Raw genomic sequence first — 16,847 nt, 5'->3', positions numbered from 1 at the left:
TAATCAACATTTTAAGTGTTATTATCTTAACATTGAGAAGTAATCATACATTGGTGAGTGAGTTTAATTAGACAATAATTTAGTCTGAGTCTCTGAGGGAACGAACTAGAAAGTATTCTATATTACTTGCGAACGCGTATACTTGCGTGAATATTAGCGTGTTTTCGCCCTAACAAGTTTTTGGCGCCGCTGGGGGACTCGGCGTATTTGTTTAGTTTATGTACTTACCATCATTGGTCATTAGGACTCAGTGATTAGGACGTAGTAGTTATTACTCTTTTCGGTTGTGTTTCAGGTACTTTAGCAAGCGTTTATGCAAACTCGTTCTCGTGCTCGCAAGAGGACTTTAGATACAGCTGAGGAGACAGACGAAGTTCTTGATATTCCGGAGAAGTTAGATGATTTGAGGATTCGGATTCAGGAACTGAGCAGAAAGAACCAGTAAACATGGGAGATCGTATTGTTCAAGCTGATCCAGCTCTTATGGATTTTTCTCGGCCTAAAATTGATGACATTCAGTCAAGCATCCTTCATCCGGCTATTCAAGCTAACACCTTTGAAATCAAGCCGGGCACTATTCAGATGGTGCAGAATTCTGTTTCTTTTGGAGGAGCGGCAACTGAAGACCCCAACATGCATATAAGGAATTTTGTCGAGATCTGCAGCACTTTTAAGTATAATGGCGTGACTGATGAGACTATCAAGTTGAGGCTTTTCCCATTCTCACTAAGGGACAAGGCTAAAGACTGGTTACATTCTGAACCAGCTGGGTCCATCACTACGTGGCAAGATCTTGCGCAAAAGTTTCTGGTGAAGTTTTATCCGATGGCAAGACTGCTGCTATGAGGAGTGCTCTTACTCAGTTTGCGCAGCAACCTACAGAATCTATGTGCGAGGCTTGGGAACGCTACAAGGAAATGTTGAGAAAATGTCCACATCATGGAATGCCGGATTGGATGGTGATCACTGGTTTTCTATAATGGTTTGGGGGCCCAATCTCGGCCCATGCTCGATGCAGCAGCTGGAGGGCCTTATGGGCCTAAAAGCTATACTGTGGCGTATCATCTTATCGAGGACGATGGCCTGCAAATGAGCATCAAAACCCAACTCAGAGGATGACGTCAGGCAAGGTAGCAGGTATTCTGGAAGTTGATGCAGCCACCGCTATTGCAGCCCAGCTCCAAGCGCTATCAATGAAGGTGATTCTCTGGCTACGTATGGCGTAATCAAATAGCTATGGTTTGTGAGCTTTGTGCAGGTTCTCATGCTACGGATCAGTGTTTCTCTTGTAAACGAATCTGTTCAGTATGTGAATAATTATCAGCGACAACAGCAGCCTGTGCCAGCGACCTATCATCCTAAACAACAGGAATCATCCAAATTTCAGCTGGGGGAATAATCAGAATGCTATTCAGCCACCATATCAGCAAGGAGTGAGTAAACAGTTTAACCCACCTGGATTTCAGCAACCTCAGCAGTACGCTACAGGCAATCATATCCTTAACAAGGAAGTGCAGCTGCACCTACTAGTGCTGATTTTGAGGAACTTAAGCTGTTGGTGCAAGAGTCAGGCGGTTTCTATCAAGACCTTGGAAAATCAAATCGGTCAATTAGCCAATGCAGTGCTCAATCGTCAACCTGGCACTCTTCCCAGTGACACGGAAGTACCAGGCAGGAAGGAAGCTAAAGAGCAGTCAAGGCTATTACCTTAAGGTCTGAAAAAGTAGCTGATGCTGAAAAGGCAAAGAATTAGAAGCTGAAATTAGAGGTGAAGAATCTAAGCAAAAGGAGAAAGCGGCGGAACCAAGGAAGACTACTGTTGAACACACTCTGCCTGAGGCTAATACAGGGGAGAAACAGCTCTATCCTCCACCACCTTTTCCTAAGAGATTGCAGCAACAAAAGCTGGATAGACAATTCGGGAAGTTTTCTGGAGGTGTTCAAGAAACTTCACATCAATATACCTTTCGCTGAGGCTCTGGAACAAATGCCTAGTTATGTGAAGTTTATGAAGACTATTCTTTCAAGGAAGATGAAACTAGATGACCTTGAAACCGTTACTCTCACGAAGAATGCAGCACTGTTCTGCAACAAAAGTTACCACCAAAACTGAAAGATCCAGGGAGCTTCACCATTCCTTGCACAATTGGCAATCTGACGTTTGACAAGTGCCTTTGTGATTTGGGAGCAAGCATTAATCTGATGTCGTTGTCGATCTTTAAAAAACTGGATCTGCCTGATCCAAAACCCACATACATGTCACTACAATTGGCTGACCGTTCCATTACTTACCCAAGGGGCATAGTTGAGGATGTGCTCGTCAAAGTGGATAAGCTCTTCTTTCCAGCAGATTTTGTTATTCTGGATTTTGAGGAAGATAAGAAGATTCCCATAATCTTGGGGAGGCCTTTCTTGGCTACTGGTCGTACCTTGATAGATGTGCAAAAAGGGGAACTTACTATGCGGGTCCAAGATCAGGATGTGACCTTTAACGTATTCAAGGCAATGAAATTCCCTACAGAAGATGAGGAGTGCTTAAAAGTGGATGTGATTGATTCTGCGGTTACTTCGGAACTCGATCACATGCTAATGTCTGATGCATTGGAAAAGGCCTTAGTGGGGGATTTTGACAGCGATGATGAAGATAGCAACGAGCAATTACAATATCTGAACGCTTCTCCCTAGAAGCGAAAGCTGGACATACCATTTGAATCTCTTGGTACTTCTGACCTCAAGAACGCTGAAGGGAAGCTCAAACCATCAATAGAGGAAGCACCTACCTTGGAGCTCAAGCCATTACCTGAACACTTGAGGTATGCTTTTTTAGGTAATTCATCTACGTTACCTGTTATTATTTCATCTGACCTTTCAGGTAGTGAGGAAGACAAGCTCTTAAGGATTTTGAGAGAATTCAAATCGGCTATTGGATGGACCATAGCAGACATCAAGGGGATAAGTCCTTCATATTGTATGCATAAATTCTGCTAGAGGAAGGTAGTAAGCCAACTGTGGAACAGCAGCGAAGACTGAATCCCATCATGAAGGAGGTGGTGAAGAAAGAAATTCTGAAATGGCTAGATGCAGGTATCATTTATCCTATTTCTGACAGCTCATGGGTGAGCCCCGTACAATGTGTACCTAAGAAGGGAGGTATCACTGTGGTCGCAAATGAAAAGAATGAGCTCATCCCTACTCGAACAGTTACAGGATGGAGAGTATGCATGGATTATAGAAAATTGAACAAAGCCACAAGGAAGGATCACTTCCCTCTTCCATTTATTGATCAGATGCTTGACAGATTGGCGGGTCATGAGTATTTTTGTCTTCTGGATGGTTATTCCGGGTATAATCAGATTTGTATTGCACCAGAGGATCAGGAAAAGACTACCTTCACTTGTCCATTTGGCACATTTACTTTTCGCAGAGTTTCGTTTGGGTTATGTGGCGCCCCGGCCACCTTTCAGAGATGTATGATGGCTATATTCTCTGACATGATTGGAAATAACGTCGAAGTGTTCATGGATGACTTCTCCGTCTTTGGACACTCATATGATGAATGTTTGAATAATCTGCGCGCCGTACTCAAAAGATGCGTGGAAACTAATTTGGTGCTTAATTGGGAGAAATGTCACTTTATGGTGCGTGAAGGCATTATCCTTGGGCATAAGGTCTCTAGCAAGGGTCTGGAGGTGGACAAGGCCAAGGTGGGAGTCATTGAAAATCTTCCCCCACCTAATTCTGTGAAAGGAATCCGTAGTTTTCTTGGTCATGCGGGTTTTTATCGGCGATTTATAAGGACTTTTCAAAGATATCTAAGCCGTTATGCAATTTGCTTGAGAAAGATGTGCCGTTCAAATTTGATGATGAATGTTTGGCAGCATTCGAGACTCTCAAGAAGAGTTTGATCACGGCACCAGTCATTACAGCACCAGATTGGACAGAACCATTTGAGATGATGTGTGATGCGAGTGATTATGCGGTAGGTGCAGTTCTGGGACAGCGCAAGAAAAATCTCTTCCATGTGGTCTACTATGCGAGTAAGACTTTAAATGGTGCTCAATTGAACTACACCACTACTGAGAAGGAGCTTTTGGCTATAATTTTTGGCTTTGAGAAATTTCGATCTTATCTGCTTGGTACGAAAGTAACAGTATTCACTGATCATGCAGCTATTCGCTATCTGGTTTCTAAGAAGGATTCGAAGCCAAGACTCATTCGTTGGGTGCTTTTACTTCAGGAATTTGAGTTAGAGATCAAAGATAGAAAAGGTACTGAGAATCAAGTAGCTGACCATCTCTCCAGGTTGGAGAATCCCGATTCTACTTCACAAGATAGGACGTTAATCAATGAATCTTTTCCGGATGAGCAGTTGTTTGCAATTCAGGAGGAAGAACCATGGTTTGCAGATATTGTAAACTATCTCGTCAGCAATATAATGCCTCCTAATTTGACATCCGCTCAAAAGAAGAAGTTTCTGCATGAGGCGAAGTGGTATATGTGGGATGAACCATATTTGTTTAGACAGGGAGCTGACCAGATCATCAGGAGATGTATCCCGTTCTGTGAGACGGAGGGGATATTACGAGACTGCCATTCCACGGTTTATGGTGGATACTATGGCGGTGAGAAGACGGCAGCTCGTATTCTGCAAGCAGGTTTTTTCTGGCCTACTTTGTTCAAGGATGCTCATCAGTTTGTTTTAAGGTGTGATCGTTGCCAAAGAGTGGGAAATTTGTCAAGGAAGGATGAAATGCCATTAAATGTGATGATTGAAGTCGAGGTCTTTGATGTATGGGGAATCGATTTCATGGGGCCTTTTATCTCGTCTTGCAATAATCAGTACATCTTGCTGGAAGTCGATTATGTCTCAAAATGGGTCGAAGTTAAAGCTTTACTGACAAATGATGCAAAGGCAGTGCTAAATTTTCTTCATAAGCAAATTTTCACAAGGTTTGGAACACCTCGGGTAATCATAAGTGATGAAGGATCGCATTTTTGCAACCGTAAGTTCACTTCTATGATGCAGCATTATAATGTGAATCATCGAGTAGCTACTGCCTATCATCCGCAAACAAATGGTCAAGCGGAAGTGTCTAACAGAGAGATAAAGTGCATTCTAGAGAAGGTTGTTTGTCCGTCAAGGAAGGATTGGTCTTTAAAGCTCGATGAAGCTGTTTGGGCTTACAGAACAGCATACAAAACTCCACTTGGGATGTCACCGTTTCAGTTGGTGTACGGAAAGGGATGTCATCTACCTGCGGAGCTTGAGCATAAGGCCTACTGGGCATTGAAGAAGTTGAACCTGGATTTAGATGCAGCTGGTAAGAAAAGAATGCTTCAGCTTAATGAACTGGATGAATTTCGACTTCAAGCGTACGAAAATAACAAAATGTATAAGGAAAAGGTGAAGAGGTGGCACGATAGGAAGCTACATCCAAAGTTATTTGTGCCAGGGCAACAAGTTCTCTTATTCAACTCTCGGCTCCGACTTTTTCCTGGGAAGTTGAAATCAAGGTGGTATGGACCTTTTATTGTCAAAACTGTGTTTCCACATGGAGCGGTGGAAATTTTTGAGAATGATCCGGACCAAGCATTCAAGGTTAACGGTCAACGGTTGAAGCACTACTATGGGGACATGGCAAACCGAGAAGTGGTTAGTGCCATTTTGTTGACTACTTGAGCAGGGTACGAAACGTCAAGCTAATGACGAAAAAGAAGCGCTGCGTGGGAGGCAACCCATGAATTATTGTTACAGGAACGCTTAGAAGTTAATAACCTATCCAAAAACACAAAAAAATCAGAAAACAGGGGCTGAAAAAAAAAAATTCCAGTGACCCCCTGCGCGCCCGCGCAGCTATGCTGAGCGGCCGCGCAGCAAGCTGAGCGCCCGCGCAGCAAGCTGAGCGCCCGCGCAGCTATGCTGAGCGGTCACGCAGGGGTCGAGTACCAGAAATTTTTTTACAGTTCAGAAAAAAAAAAACACAAAAACAGTTTTAGCCCAAAAACCCATGATTTGTTCCCACTACCCCATCATTTTATCCCTTAATTCCCAAACCCTAATCTAATCCACACCCTATATATACATACACCTATCCTACATATCTCCCACAAAACTTCCTACACTTAAACCCTCTCACAAACATCAAATATCAGTTCTTACACGCTTTTATTCACGAATCAATGGCACCCAAGAGAGCACGCACTATTGACAGCAGTAGCACAGTTCCTACTGCTGATTCATCGAGGGGTACTGCTGCAAGGCCTCGGTTAACTGACAGAGCCGCGGAGGAGGAGTACACTAGGCTGTTGGGGAAGCCGATTCTGAAGGAGAGGGGGTTTTTGCCATCGGGGAGGGATGGTGAATTGCTACCCATGATTGCAGAAAAGGGGTGGATAGCTTTTTGTGAGTCACCCGAAGCGGTACCGATGAGCGTTGTTCACGAGTTCTACGCGAACGCGAAGGCTGAAAAGAATGGGTTTTCTGTGGTCCGTGGGCTGACGGTTGATTATCATCCTGCGGCGATTCGCCGTGTGATTGGACAGCGAGAGAGGAAGCCCGAGGAGGAGAACTGGAATGAAAAGACTGCTGAGGATTTTGACTTGGATTTGATTTATGCGACTCTCTGTCGACCGGGCACAGTTTGGACCTGCAGTACAGGCAATAATGAGTATCGTCACTTTTCGGCGATCGCCATGAACAGGTATGCCCTTTTCTAAAACCGGGAGTAGATGTTCCCGAATATATGATATATATATATATATATATTTTTATATATATATATATATTTATATAGTTTTCAAAACAATTAATCGAATAAGGTTTATTCGATAAGTTTATATTATTTAATGAATATTACTTGAATATTCATTCGAGGACTTATGACTCAGTTTATATTATTTAATGAATATTACTTGAATATTCATTTGAGGACTTATGACTCAGTTTATATTATTTAATGAATATTATTTGAATATTCATTTGAGGACCTATGACTCTGATTATTTACTGTATAATATTCTTTATTTTATTAAAGAATAATGTGTCGATAATCAAACTTACTTTTGATTATTCAAATAAAGATATTACTTTCGTATAAGTATATCTTTGGTTATTTACTATTCATTTCAAGTATAAGTTTTACAACTTCTACTTCAATTATTTTTATAAAGATTATTCTTTATAAGAATGTTATTTAAATAATAATATTCAGATATTTTCTAATATATTGGGACTGATTTACTTTATTAAATCAGTATTACTCCAAACACTCTTTAAAGTGTTTTCGAGTCTTTAAAATGATTTTTAAAAGTTAGAACGGATCCCAAAACTCATTTTTTTTTATATTTAAGATCTTCCTTTTAAAGGGGATTTAAATACTCGCTCAAAACCGGAGGGATCCGGCTCTGTGGTGTATTTTATATTCGCAACAAGGTTGTTGTTTTGGTAAATGAATTGATTACTTACCCAACGTTCGGGAAGTAAGTCCATCTATCGAGTCGGCATAAGCAACATGGGCTCAGTGGGCGTCCATGAAAGTGTAACTGGCTCAGTGGGAGTCCATCAAATGCGTAAGTGGCTGAGTGGCAGTCCAGCATAAGGTCCTATTGCGACCAGGGTGATGACCAGTGGGGAATTCGTCCATCTACTAGTAGAAAATGTTACTTATTGGTATCTTTGCCTGATCAGCAAGATACCGGGTTTATGCCACAATTCTTTTTCTTTCCAAAAATTCATTGGATGTTACAAACTCTGTTCATACTTTACATGACAGAGGTTTTCAGGAAATGTATAAAGAGATATATATGTGGGTATATATATCGGGACTTAATGAAGTATATCATAACTTCATTTCATTCAATAATACTTCAAAGATTTAATTTATTCAAATCTTGTCTTGTAGTCTCATCTATGTGATGAACTGTTGAAAGCTCGTTATACTTTGAACAGTGGTAGTTCAAGTAGCTTTATAAATGATATAAGTATAGTGAAGTATTTGGTAACTTCATCCCTTGTTTTTGCTTATATCCAGTAAGTAATTATCTTACACTTGATAAAGGATTTTAGTAACTTATCCATTTAGATACTTGCATTATTGTTTACACTATATATTATCTTGCGAGCTGTAATGCTCACTCTTCCTTTATTTCTTCATCACACAACAACAGTTAGGAAAGATGGCCAGACTCAAGCAGACCCAGCGTAAGAGCGTGGGAAGCGCCCCGCGCCTTCCCGTTGAGATCATAGCTGCTATAGCTGCAGAGGTAGATCTATCTGTAGATCAGACCTTCTACTTTTGGGAATCAATTATGTATAATTATAACTTGTGGCAGATAATGGCAATTAATTGTAAACTTATCAAGTAATCATTTTGGGTTGTAATAACTTTTAAATTGTGGATTCAAAGACTTGTACTTATTTCAATTTCATCTCTGAGACTATAACGGGTTGTGGTGTGTTAGTGTGGGGTCACAGCATGAGGTTATTCATTATTAATTCAGTTAAGTGATATTGTGGAAAGAAAGACCGTGACGACCCGGATCCCTGACCCCGGATCTGGGGGTGTTACAGCATCTCAGTTGGTTGGACAGTACCATGAGAAGAATAAACCATGTGCTAACATAGCTATTGGTTTGGACTATGATGCTTTGAACATCAATAAGAAAAGTAAAGATGACAAAGGTAAAGCAATTGCAAATCAAGATGTCCCAGTTATGCTGAGAAAAGTTGATGCCCCTTTTTCAAAGCATGTGAATTCAATTTCAGTGAAGTTGAGTCGGTTATCAAGCAAGAGCTTACAGATGAGGACAATGAGAAGAAATACACAGAAACAACTCTAACTCCTAAAACTGAAAAGAAGCCCATGGTAGATCAAGTTTCTAAGAAGCCAATCAAGGAAATTAAGACAGAGAATGCGGGAAGGAAAAAGAAGAATAGGGAATGAGAAAATTGGAGTGAACAAAAGCAATAACTTTGCATTTATTGTAGATGCTCCCAGGAAACAATGTTAGAAGTGTGGCTCTACAAATCACCTAATTCATATTTACAAAAAGGCTGTTAGTGAGCAAAAAGTGGGAGTCAAAGGATGAAGATCCATATTCCTTCTGTGATAAATTTGATTACATTTCTTGCAATATGAAAGTAACGACAAGTTGTCATAGACTGAGAGTAAATCTCAAAGATGCAAGAACTAAGTCTACAGTTGTGAAGGAAACTGCAAATCAAAATTTGAACACTATTCGTTCTGAGTCATCAAATTCTACTTCTGCAAATTCTATTAACAAGAAGAAAGTACCCAACACTTCTTTGGTAGCTAAACACACTTAATCCTCATTGTGTGCAGGGAAAAGTGAAGAAAGTCATATGGATCATAGACAGCGGATGCTCCAAGCATATGACCGGTGATAAAGCCTTGCTATCATAATTTGAGGAGATGGCTGACCCATTGGTGACTTTTGGAGACAACGACAAATGATTCATAATGGGATATTGTAATAACCCCAATTTTTGGGAAATTTTGAAACCCTTATGAATAGTGTTTTTGCTGAATGAGAAAACTTTTCATGCCACACTATATATGGGTTCTGATATGGATATTCTGAGATTTTATTAGTACTTTATATGGGATATAAGTGTATGTAAAGATCGTCAGAATCCAAATCCGAACACTTTGATTTTTCCCGGAAATCCAATAGATACGGAAAGAATTGAGTATAAGGTAACAGGATAAAAGGATTTAAATTAAAGGATTATAATAGAGGATCATAAAAAGGAATATAATATATTGAGAAAGGTTAAGGGAACCTAAGTAATAAGATCCCGGGTATGATCCCTCAAACGATAAACGAAAACGAAAGTTAAGCGAACAGTATGATAGATCAGCGGTCATTAGGCAAACAATTAGGAAGTTAATCAAAGGGATTAGAGAGGGTGATGTCACCCAACCAATGAGAAGAGGACAAGGAGGGGAGGATGACATCATGAGGATGACACAAGCATGACATGGGAAGGAAGGAGATGTGGTGGCTTTTTAACCACACAAAATCAAGGGCAACTAGGTAATTTACTAAAACAAACACAAAAATCAAACCAACCAAGCCAAGCAAATCATTTTTCATCAAAATCAAAAAGAAACCAAGGCATTGTTCTTCATGCTCTCGGCCAAAACAGAACCAGCACACTAAAACTGCTGTATCTCCTTCATTTCTCACTCAAATATTGTGTTCTATAGCTCATTGGAAAGGTATTGAGATGACATACAACTCTTGTTCACAAGTCTCGTCCAAATAATCATGGTAAGACCCTCATTTTTACAGTTCTTTAAATTGGACTTTTAGAAACTTCAAAGCCTAACTTTGTGTTCTTGATTTCTTTGGAAAGATCAAGCTTGTAGGAGGCTCCCTAAGGCTTCCTAGCAACTTAACACCTCCCAAGGAAGGTATAAACTTCAAACCCTAGCCTTTACTTTATTTGTTAGTAAGTTTAATGGTTGGTTTTGTGAAATGAGAAGCATGGATTGTGATTATTAGTAGTTTGGTTTGATTTAGAAGTATTTTGGTAATTGAAGCTTGATTATAGTTCATAGGTCTTGATTGTGGTTGTTTGAGTTGAAAACCTTGGATATTATGGACTGATGTGGTATGGTTTCGGTGAAGTTTTGTTGTATTGATGGTTATGAGTTGGTTGGTGGTTAATTGGAGTAGTTTAAACATTGGTAATCGCGTAAACATAGCCGTCGTAATGTCCGATTTACTTTAGACTGCTTTTGTTCATAACATTTGGACCCGAGAACTCCCTGCTAGATTATGACTATTGCCATTTTTAGATAGTTCATGTTACGAGCTTCGTTTTGATATGTAGTTCGTTTGATTCCGATGTACGATTTAGGAGAAACGACCGTTTCAAGTAACGGCGTTTCGCGAACGAATCATTTCCCCTCGCCTTACTTTGAAACATAGGTTAAAGACCAAAAAGGGTTAATTAATGTATGAAACAATTATGGTAAGAGTGTTAGGCAGTTGGTAAGACACTCGCGAAGGAATTGCTTTAAAACTCGTAATGGTTAATTTATTAAAAATGGTGGAGCCGAGGGTACTCGAGTGACTTAAGAGAATCAATAAGCGCAAAACAAGCGTTAGAGTCTAAGTTAGTTAAAGTATAGATTTACAAGTGACTTTGGTTTAATTCCAACTTACTTATTGTTTATAGGTTACCAGACTCGTCCCGAGCCTTTTATCATCCCAAGTCGCTCAGGCAAGTTTTCTACCCGTTATAACTGTTGTTGTGATGAATATATGTATTTGCATTATCTTGCGATAGATGCATGTTGGTTAATTAGCAAATGATGCAATATATTGAAGCATGCTGCTATGGTATATATATATGCATGCCTGTTTCGCATTCTTTCCATATATATCTGTTGATTCAGTTGATAATACCTATGCTAGAGGATAGCGGTAATTTGCATATACCCTTAGTACAGGGACCCAAAGGTGAAAATATTTTCTAAAATCGGGAGTCGAGGATCCCGAGTAGATTTTGTATATATGGATATAAATATATATATATATATATACTTATATATATATATATGGTCATAGTTTTCACAACTATTAATAGAATAAGGTTTATTCGATAACTTTAACTTTATTTTATTATTGAATATTATTTCGAATATTATTCGAAGGCGTATGACTCCTTTATATTAAATGAATATTATTTTGAATATTCATTCGAGGACTTATGACTCCTTTTATTTTATTAATGAATATTATTTTGAATATTCATTCGGGGACTTATGACTCCTTTTATTTATTTATGTGAATATTATTTGAATATTCATTCGAGGGCTTATGACTCTTTTATATTATTTATTGAATATTATTTGAATATTCATTCGAGGGCTTATGACTCAGTTTATATTATTTAATGAATATTATTTGAATATTCATTTGAGGATCTATGACTCTGATTATTTGTTGAGGTATATTCTTTATTTTATTAAAGAATAAGGTGTCAATAATCAAACTTATTTTCGATTATTCAAATAAAGATAGTACTTTCATATAAGTATATCTTTGGTTATTTAATACTCGTTTCAAGTATAAGTTTTAATACTTCTACTTCAATTATTTTTATAAAGATTATTCTTTATGGGAATATTATTTAAATAATAATATTCAGTCATTTTCTAAATATTCTGGGGACTGATTTACTTCATTAAATCAGCTTTACTCCAAACACTCTATAAAGTGTTTTCGAGTCTTCAAAATGATTTTTAAAAGTTAGAGCGGATCCCAAAACTCATTTTATATTTAAGATCTTCCTTTTTAAGGGGATTTAAATACTCGCTCAAAACCTGAGGGATCCGGCTCTATGGTGTATTTTATATTTGCAACAAGGTTGCAGTTTTGGTAAATGAATTGATTACTTACCCAATGTTCGGGAAGTAAGTCCATCTATTGAGTCGACATAAGCAACATGGGCTCAGTGGGCGTCCATGATAGTGTAAGTGGCTCAGTGGGAGTCCATCAAATGCATAAGTGGCTGAGTGGCAGTCCAGCATAAGGTCCTATTGCGACCAGGGTGATGACCAGTGGGGAATTCGTCCATCTACTAGTAGAAAAGGTTACTTATGGGTATCTTTGCCTGATCAGCAAGATATCTGGTTTATGCCAAATTCTTTTCCTTTCCAAATTTATTGGATATTGCAATTCTGTTCATACTTTACATGACAGAGGTTTTCAGGAAATGTATAAAGAAGATGTATATATGGATATATATATATATATCAGAACTAAATGAAGTATATCATAACTTCATTTCCTTTAATAATATTTCAAAGATTTAATCTATTCAAATCTTGTCTGGTAGTCTCATCTATGTGATGAACTGTTGAAAGCTCATTATACTTTGAACAGTGGTAGTTCAAGTAGCTTTATAAATGATATAAGTATAGTGAAGTATTTGGTAACTTCATCCCTTAGTTTTTACTTATATCTAGTAAGTAATTATCTTACTCATGATAAAAGATTCTAGTAAGTATCCATTTAGATACTTATATTATTGTTATCACTATATATTATCTTGCGAGCTGTAAGGCTCACTCTTGCTTTATTTCTTCATCACACAACAACAGTTAGGAAAGATGGCCAGACTCCAGCAGACCCAGCGCAAGCGCGTGGGAAGCGTCCCGCGTCTTCCCGATGATGTTGTGGCTGCTATAGCTGCAGAGGTAGATCTATTGGTAGATCAGGCATTCTATTTTTGAGAATCAAATTATGTATAATTATAACTTGTGGCAGATAATGGCAATTAACTGTAAATTTATCAAGTAATCATTTTGGGTTGTAATAACTTTTAAATTGTGGATTCAAAGACTTGTACTTATTTAAATTTCATCTCTGAGACTATAACGGGTTGTGGTGTGTGTTAGTGTGGGGTCACAGCATAAGGTTATTATTATTAATTAAGTGAAGTGATATTGTGGAAAGAAAGACCGTGACGACCCGGATCCCCGACCCCGGATCTGGGGGTGTTACAGAAGTGGTATCAGAGCTAAGCGTTATAAACCTCAGAGATGATGTGACGTTAAGATAATAAGTTCACAAAGATAATAAGAACTCTTGCCAAGTTCATAGTCGGGCTACCTAACGTAGTACTGACAGTTAAAACCCTTATGGGAACCCTTATAAATATCGTGATAGGAGCGTAGTTCGTTATCGTATATGGTAGCGGGACTCCGAACCCTGAGGTGGAGGAGCAACAGCGCGATGATGTTTTATTACTAATTGGAGATCGGATTGTGGATCCGATAGAGTGTCCTAATGCAGGACCGGATGATGTTGATATTGAGGATGTAGCGGTTGAGGATGTTGTCCTAGAAGGGATATTTGTTGAGGAGGATCCCATGGAGGATCCTGACAAGATTGGATAAAGGACCACTGATGAATTGATGACCATGGTTAGGTCGACTACCAGAGGTAGGATTGGCCGGTCACTACCGGAGGTTCGTTCAAGTTTGTAAAGATAGTAACCCCTTTAACGCGGCTTACTCGTAAGACTCAGAAGTTCGAATGGACAGAGAAATGCGAGAACAGCTTTCAAGAACTGAAGCAGAGGTTGGTGATGGCCCCTATGCTGGCATTGCCGGATGGAAAAGGAGATTTTGTGAAGTGTAGTGACGCTTCGCACAAGGGCTTAGGGTGCGTGCTTATGCAGCATGGTAAGGTAATCGCGTACATGTCAAGACAATTAAGGTAATATGAAATTCGATATCCCCGCCCATGAGCTTAGGCTCGTGGCAATAGTTTTACCCTAAAGATTGGAGGCACTACTTGTATGGAGAGAAGTGCGAGAATTACCTAAGCCATAAGTGCTCTAGTACATTTTCACATAGAAAGAGCTCAACATATGCCAGAGGAGGCAGTTAGAGCTAATCAAGAATAATGACTGGGAGATTCTTTATCATTCGGGGAAAGCCAATGTGGTGGCTGATGCCCTTAGTAAAAAGGAGAGACTCAAGATGATAATGTCTTTGGGAGAGTTTATAAGAGATTTTGGAAATAGTAGTGAAGGTAACCGGAGCCGGTACCGAAAAGCTGTTTGAGATTGCAATAGAGACCGAATTATTGGAAAAGAGCATACGGTGCCAGAGAAAGATGATAAGGGAATAATGAGGTATTCCTATAGAATTTGGGTTCCGAAAGTTCAAGAGCGTAAGGATGAGAACTTAGATGAGAGCCATAGTTTGAGGAATAAGATTTAGAGCAAACCCTGAACGTGATAGTCAGGGAGGTCACCATCAAGATAGACTGAACCCATGGCATAATGGAGTGGAAAATGAGGATTTTAAATTAAAAGATGACCCCAATTATGGGGAGTAGGATGAAACATTTCATACTAAGGAAACAGAAAGTCGAGTAAGGAAAGGAGACCCGAGACGGTACTCCTATACGGCAATTCATGGACCTGTCTAGACAGAACTTAGACTATTATCCCCAACCACCACCTTGAGGAAACAATGCGATAGGAAATTCTTTCAGGACCTTTAAGTCTCTAAGCTCTCAGAGTTCCAAGGAACAGGTTGACCTAGTCGAGGCAAGAGCCTGGCTAAAGGAAATAGAGGAATCATTTGAGATTCTGAATGATTGACGAACCACAAAAGACTGTTTTTGTCACTTACCCTCCTAAGAGAGAGACCACCCGCTGGTGAAAGACCAAGAAAGGCACGGAGCCAGAGGTTAGAATAAACTGATTTAAGTTCAGTCAATTGTTTTCGGGAAAGTAATTCCCAAAGATAAGGAGATAGTGTAAAAGCTTTGGAGCTAGAACAAAAGTGGATGAGTATGATGAATTATGAATCTAAGTTGTAAAAGTTATCAAGATTCGTTCTGAGGACACGAATCCAGAATGACGGGATGTTTGGAATCAATACCTATGTTGTGTTAGTTCATGAAATAATGATAAGAGAAAGGAAAATAAAAAGAAACTGAAGTGGAAAGGAATATAAAGGCAATAGAGTTTGAGGTATGATAAGGGAGTTGGGTATGAGGAAACCCTAAAGACTCGTAGCAATAGACATAGAAAAGTATGTAATCGTCAGGATGAGGGTGATTCACCATGAGTTAAAGTTGATGGTTGAAGGCATACGAGTTATGTACATTTTATCCCCTTTAAGTTGGGAGGATTCAAGGAAACCTTTAGATAGTTCGAAGGATAAATAATAAGACGCGGATAGACTAAGGAGACAAGAAAGTAAGAAAGTAGGAAAATTTGGATGAAGGAAGTGACCTTCAATAATGTGAAATGTAAGACCGGTGGCTCGATACTCAGAAAGGGAGACGCCAGGTATGAGAGGTATCCCAACATTGAGGTGACTGTTGAGATAAACAACAAAAGTAAATAAGGAATTATTAAGAAGAAGTTCACGTTGAACATGACCAATATCTTCCAGAACATCCATGTTATCATTACCAAATCAGGAAAGAAAAGCGGATGACCATTGTTATCTTTTGGAGGCCATATGGATTGACCTCAATTTGAATAAGGATGCTATTATGAAGTTAGGTATAGACTATCGAGGTGGGAATGATGAAGAAGATAATCTATCAAGGATATATGACTTGGTTTATCCATGGATGGATGCATGTACCTTTTCAAAGGTGAAATTAAGGATAGAACATCGGTAACTTAAAATGAATCCTAGGGGAATGCATAAAGGTTGGCATTTCACCCTTAATAGGGATAGTATGAAATTTGACAGTATGAATTGGAAAGGATTAAGGTAATAACAACCTTTAAAGAATCAATGGAGAAATTTTTTTTCAAAAGTATATAGACAATGATTCTAGTATTAGTATATGGTATTTTGATATGCCCTGTATCTAGGGAATACATGAAGAACGATTCAAGGATAACCTTAGAGGTTTTACAAGGAGAAAGGTAATATTCAAAATTCTCAAGAATAGAAATATGGATAAAGGAAATATGACGTAATTATAGTGTTGCCAAGTGGGGCACGTGTTAAACCACGAGAAAGTATGGATCGAACCAGTAATGGTCGAAATTATTCAGGGCAATTAGGACTTAAGATAAAAGATGTTCTAATTATGATTGAGAGTCAGTCATGACAGTGATTAACCTCTAAAGACTGAGGCAATAACTTATGGAAAAATGGTGATTTTTTTTTTACTTATCAGATTTTAAGGAAAACATCTTCACTCAAGCAGTGATAGGAAATAGGGTAGAAAATTTGTGAAAGTGGTTAAAATGAAATTGACTGTAAGGGAATTTTACTATCAGGAAAGGCCAAAGAGGTGGCCGACACTTTAAAGGTAAGAGGATAATT

General features: G+C 38.8%; 1 non-coding gene across 1 annotated transcript; it reads right to left on the bottom strand.

Annotated features, from left to right (window-relative positions):
• Positions 1-839: 839 nt before the first annotated feature.
• Positions 840-946, bottom strand: LOC141699714 (small nucleolar RNA R71). The gene has a single exon (XR_012566078.1). It is a non-coding gene; the product is annotated as a small nucleolar RNA R71 (small nucleolar RNA).
• Positions 947-16,847: the final 15,901 nt, after the last annotated feature.

Source organism: Apium graveolens, unplaced genomic scaffold (assembly GCF_009905375.1).
Source record: "Apium graveolens cultivar Ventura unplaced genomic scaffold, ASM990537v1 ctg1145, whole genome shotgun sequence".
Classification (NCBI taxonomy): Eukaryota; Viridiplantae; Streptophyta; class Magnoliopsida; order Apiales; family Apiaceae; genus Apium; species Apium graveolens.
Note: the sequence above shows the minus strand (reverse complement) of the source record. Positions and strands in the feature narration are given on the sequence as shown.